The following is a 6000-nucleotide window of genomic DNA, read 5'->3' on the forward strand; positions in this document are numbered from 1 at the left end:
TGACGTATTTTTGGTTTTTGCACATTCTATAGTTGGATTTATGGAGTCTTGCTAGTAAGCACCCTTAGGGCACCTGCAGCCCACTTCTAAATGCTGAAAACGAACAGTAGAATATGTGAAAACTGTCTCTTAATATTTTCGCTACTGTTTATTATGCTATACAACACTTATTCCTTACCCTGGTGTGTAGTAATTGAATGTGACAGCAATAGTTAACTAGCAATCAACTAGCCAGTAGACAATATCTTTCAAGATATATGCTTAGAGCAAGCTTGAGGAGCAAGCTAGTCTTGCCAGCATGGCCAGACCTCTAGACTTGCCTCTAGTTCAGGGCAGGGGCTTACCAATTAGAGATTTTTCAGTATGGGCACTTATAATCTTTTAATTGATAAGCCCCTGCACTGAGACAGAAGTCTGGCAGCGAGACTAGCTTGCTTGCTCCTCAAGCCTTCTCTAAGGATATAACTCAAAGGATACCATCTACTGGCTAGTTGATTGCTGATTAACTATTGCTGTCACAATCAATTCCCTGCACTGCCTGCAGCATTACTACACACCAGGGTAATAAATAAGTGTTGTATAGTGGCATAATGAACAGTAGCAAAATTATCAAGATAAGAGACAGTTTTCGCATATTCCATTGTTCATCTTCAGCATTTAGAAGTGGGCTGCAGGTGCCCTAACTGGCAAGACTCCATAAATCCAACCATAGAATGTGCAAAAATCAAAAATATGTCAGTCCAGTAGTCCAGTCCAGTGTTCCAGTCCAGTAGTCCAGTCCACTGAATAGTAACCCCCAACTAGAAATTAGGATACTAGTTGGTTTCATGTTACCATTTCACCCAGGGGAAGAATAAACTGTATGCAGTGGAAATGGAAAATGGAAAAAGTCAAATCTTCATGACATGTATATTAGGGTAAAACTCTTACTTAGTGGCCACCTCCCAAAACCCGCCTCATTACAAAAATCACCTTTGTACAAGGTTACAAGATGATGAAGGCACACCGCTTATATACAAGAACATTACAGTGACTAATTCCTTACAATAACCACCTCTTTACAAAGACCACTTCTTAAGATTTCATAGCTAAGCTACAAACATGTACTGCATGACTTGTTCACCAACACACCTAGAAAATGATAGGTACTTATGGTCATCTTTTGAGACTGAATTTTCTTTGATACAGTTATAGTTTACAACACTTTTTGAGAATATCCATTACAAACCAACCAACTGATTTATGGTACAGATGGTCTGATCATACCAAAATATGGAGGATGATATTGACCTTACCATGGGGTCATAGAGAGGAGATACACCATTAATTTCTGGGGCCTACATATTTTACACATTATATTAAACGTCCTGGAGTACAGTAATGGGGTGGGATCACGATGAATATTATGTAATTGTACAAATTCATTATTGCATTTGGTTTTTGTAAAGACTGAAGAGGTGGTAATTGTATGTCATTAAGTATGCCTATGGCATCTTTGAGACCTAATTACAATGTGGTCTTTGTACAGAGATGGTCTTTGTAAAGAGGTGGTCTTTGAGAGGTGGCGACTAAGCAAAGGTTTTACCCTAGTGTATACATGTAAATAAAGATTTGACCTTTTCCGTTTCTATTTTCTGTTTCCAGTTTCCATTTCCACTGCTTCCAATTCCCCGAGTAAGTGTTTTTGTTTTAATTCATGATTACTAGATACTAGAGATGCAATGATATATCGCGTATCGTATCATTTTAAGACAATATTGCTGTATCGATACCAAGTCAAACCGTATCGATACCAAGTCAAACCGTATCGATATATCGTGTATCATGAAACGTATATTGACATATCGTGGCTTGTTAACATGGTTGACAATCAAATTGTTGTACATTGTGGTTAAACTGAATAGTATGTAATGCTTCTCAAAAAAAGAAAATATTCCTTAAAAACAATATAGACCATTTTTTAGACTCCACTTTGTATCATGCAATATATCGCTGTATCATGATACACCAGAGGCAGTATATCGATACGTCTACACACTGTATCATTGCAACTCTACTAGATACTATGTAACCATTGTGGTAACATAGTTACAGTACAGAGAATAGTTATCCCAACGGGCTGCACATATATTTTAGACAACTCATAATTTTGAAATCCTGCATGATGTTTCCATTTTGAAAGTCAAATGTTAAATAAAATAAATATCCTGTACTTTGCATGTATATCTGTACATGTATTGTGTTCATATGTAGTAACTGCATGTCATATTCATGGTGGTAGATGTTAGTGACCCACATGATTTTATATAATAGATTAAAAAATATTGTGACATGTTGGGATTTAAATGCAGGCCATCAATGTTTGTTACATAGGTAAGCTATAGTTTATATACAGTGCAGTTGAGTATGCCATTAAATATAATTAACAGGTCACTCTAAGAAGACATGGAAAGGGACTCTTACAGCAACACTGCATCAAACAGCAATACGGCAGTTACAATGTTGCATATTTAAGCGTTCTGTGTGAACATATTAGGGCTCAAACGAATAGTGGTTTTTACTATTCGAATATTTCTTTATTTACAACTATCGAATATTCTTTTTTCAGCATTGGTATGGACAAGATATCAATAATCCTGTTGTACAAGATGTCTCTTTAATACAATTCAGAATCAACATGATTTGATCACTTACACTGTGAAAAAAGAGGAATATAAGATGGTATATCTAATGGCTTAAACTATACAAATAATCTCAGTATAGTCTTGCATTATACTAACAACTATCTTATACTTTAGTATAAACTCCATCTTATATTATGGGAAACAGATTATACTTTAGTTTAATACACATTCTTTGTATGGCTTTGTTTACTTAACTAAATGTGATAGCTTTTTAGCTTCACCATCAGATCTCATTATTGTCTGCTTCACCATCTCATTATCACCATCTCATGTGACTAAAGATTTTTTTACTGTACCAAACAAAGTCATGATGATTTTACAATAAGTAGCTACACTTCTGTTAATCACCATACTGGCTAGCTAACTAGCTTCAGTTTGTTGTGATAGCTAATTTCATACACACACATTTTCATACGGTAAAGCATATAATACCAGAAAAAAAATTATTCAATCTAAATCATACAAATCTAGATTTTCTCGCACAGTTAGCACACCTGTAAAAGTTCGTAGTAATGCTTGTTTAAAATTGAAGGGGTCAGTGGTGTGCGCATGCGTATTAGATGCAATTTAGTCGCCATCTTTGTCGCTATTGTTGTATCCGAGGTTGTAAATGTGAGTGATATGACGGAGTATCTCGCGGAAAGAGTGTGCGCGATCGGCGCCATCGTCCAATGAGCCACGATAATAGTTATGGACCACGACTGTACATCCCTGCTGGCTGTAGTGGTGAAGTGGCGCGGCCAAGTGGTCCGAAGTGGACAATTCCTTCGATGGAAGCAATCAAAAACAGCTCTAGATGAGTAAGTGTTAGACTAAAATGATGGCTTGTACGATAGGTTTAGCCGTATTAAATTGTTTATTGTGTATTGTACGCAGGGCCGCCCAGAGAAATTAAGGGGCCCAGGGCAAAGAGTTAAAGTGGGGCCCTTGACCCAAGTTGTAAGGTGAAGACCAAAAAAAAAAAGAAAAAAGAAAAAAAAAGGTCACAACCTGCTAGCAATGACAATAACTACCCATCACCAACCATATCTCCTTATCTATAAGCTTGCTACACTGCTCCTCTGAAGAATACTGTGACTGCTCTATTAGAGTATTTAGATCTGACTGCTCTATTAGAGTATATCGATCTTTTAAACAGGTATTCAGGGGGCCCTTCATGGGGCCTCCTGGGGCCCCTTTCAGGCTGGGGCCCGGGGCAAAATGCCCCAGTTGCCCCCCCCCCCCTGTGGGCGGCCCTGATTGTACGACAATGGCCTGCAAATGATTCAACTTTGGTGTTGCTGTGTACATATTACATGTTTTATATCCTGTTATCTCAGCTTATGGCGGATGACGAGTGGACACAGTTCATCAGCCATCAATGGTAAGAGTATGCATGGTCTGCTGTTATGATTTTGTATATTATCTCTTCAGAGGTACAGTTTCTTGTCGAACCTCTTAGTTCTACAGGCTGTCAGTGTACAACATCTGCAGTGTTAGTTTCCTTCAATGGCAGCTGCTTCCTTTAAAGAATCTGGTAGCGACCATATGTAGACAGTTTTGTTCTTTTTTCATGGAGTTGTTCAACGTCATCTTCTAATTACTTACAGCTGTAAGTGCATTAAGCCTGATTGTGTTTTTATTCATTTTCTTTTCAATAGGGTAGGAATTACAGACTTGGTCTCAGTTCTAGGAGATTCTTCTTATTGCTAACATCTGTAAGTAAGTACACTGAGAGTGTCCAGTATACAATTTATATTTACCTTCGTTTAGGTTTATGGAAACTGGTCTCATTTCTTCTGGGAACCAGTCTCATTTCTTCATGTTTTTCACTACCTTTTATCAATAGCTGACGGCTGCTACCTCATCTGGCATTGTAAATGAGTTGAGTGCTTTCAAGAACCTGTTCCGTCTTGTTTGTCCTTATTTCACTGACCATGCTCGTATTGCTAACAAAAGTAAGTTCACTGAGAGTATGCAAATTATATTATATTTAGTCTTGTTTCAGTTGTACTTAGTGATTACAAGATTCTTGGACTTGGTTATCAGTGTATCAGATGCTTCTTGTAAGCTTACGTAACACGTTAGCCCAACAAAGTCACATACTAAGTGGCTGTTTTATGTCTGGTTAGACTCACTGATAAACCTGTAAGTACACCAAATAATCCAGAATATTAATTATGTTTGCCTCCATTTAGGGTTGTGAGACCTGGTCTTATCAGACTTGTCTTAGTTGTACATGGATTGTTGGTCTCAGACTCGGTTTCAGTTTTAAAAGATTGTTACAAAGTGTAAGTACAATAATTGTTCAGTATACGCATTATATTTCCCATCTTTAATAGAGTTGTGGGACCTAGCCGCCGTTCTACATGATAATACTAGATTTCCAGACAAGGTCTCGGTTTTATGAGATTCTTATTGTTACAAACTGTAAGTCCAACAATTGTCCAGAATACACATTATATTTACCATCTTTGTATTAGAGCTGTGGAATAGTTCTACCAGACGATTAACAGATTGTCACAGAGTTCTACATAGTGATAATAATACAGGTAATTTGTAATGGAACTTGTGAATTGTATTTACTGTTTTACCTGTTGCAGTTGGATAAAGACTGATAAATGACGAAATTGATTTGATACTGTCATGGCCAAGGAGACATTGATTTACTAGCTGTACCTATTGTGGTTTTAACATATTTACAGAATTAAATTCATTACAAATATAATTATAGAAATTATTTAATTAAAGTTATGGAAAGTAAAAAAGTACAGTAATATAGTAGCCAATATATGGTTGAAATAGGCTTAGTATAGTCTGATAATACACCGCACTATACTAGTAATATAATCTCTAATATATGACTGTCTTAAATGCATTCAATAAGCTTGTTATAGTAAAGTCCTAATCTATTAATATATGCTGCACTATTTCATTCCAATACTAACATAATAAGACTGTTATAGACCTTATTATTCTGAGCTTTTTTCACAGTGTTATCTCATAGATATGCATATGCTAATGTAGGATCAAGAATTTCCATGTACTCTACACACTGATGTTATATATTCTTTAGAAACGAATATTCGAATACTAGAAATGGTTTTCGAATATTCGTTTGAGCCCTACACTACATATTATTTATTCATTTATTTATTATTATTGATTAGCAAAACCCATTGGGTAAATCGCTAATGTACAAAAACAAAATTTTAGCGTCTATGCATTTTGCAAACAGTTCTTGAAAGTAAGTAAGTCTATATTGTCAAGATCTTCCATATCTAAATTGTTCCAGTCTGGTATTGATCTTGGTAAGAAAGAGTTACTATATCGATTT

General features: G+C 36.2%; 2 long non-coding RNA genes across 4 annotated transcripts; both read left to right on the plus strand.

Moving 5' to 3' along the window:
• Positions 1-3436: 3436 nt before the first annotated feature.
• Positions 3437-4801, plus strand: LOC136254077 (uncharacterized). 3 transcript variants are annotated; one of them, XR_010700285.1, is made up of 6 exons: positions 3437-3484; positions 4004-4047; positions 4098-4275; positions 4325-4381; positions 4437-4621; positions 4672-4801. It is a non-coding gene; the product is annotated as an uncharacterized lncRNA (long non-coding RNA). The 3 variants fall into 3 exon arrangements; XR_010700284.1 differs by lacking the exon at positions 3437-3484 and having other exon boundaries at positions 3945-4047; XR_010700286.1 differs by lacking the exon at positions 3437-3484 and having other exon boundaries at positions 3945-4047; positions 4682-4796.
• A 356-nt stretch (positions 4802-5157) lies between these two features.
• On the plus strand, positions 5158-5391 carry LOC136252806 (uncharacterized). The gene is made up of 2 exons (XR_010699788.1): positions 5158-5215; positions 5267-5391. It is a non-coding gene; the product is annotated as an uncharacterized lncRNA (long non-coding RNA).
• The last annotated feature ends 609 nt before the right edge of the window (positions 5392-6000 follow it).

Source organism: Dysidea avara, chromosome 4, assembly GCF_963678975.1.
Source record: "Dysidea avara chromosome 4, odDysAvar1.4, whole genome shotgun sequence".
NCBI classification, from domain to species: domain Eukaryota; kingdom Metazoa; phylum Porifera; class Demospongiae; order Dictyoceratida; family Dysideidae; genus Dysidea; species Dysidea avara.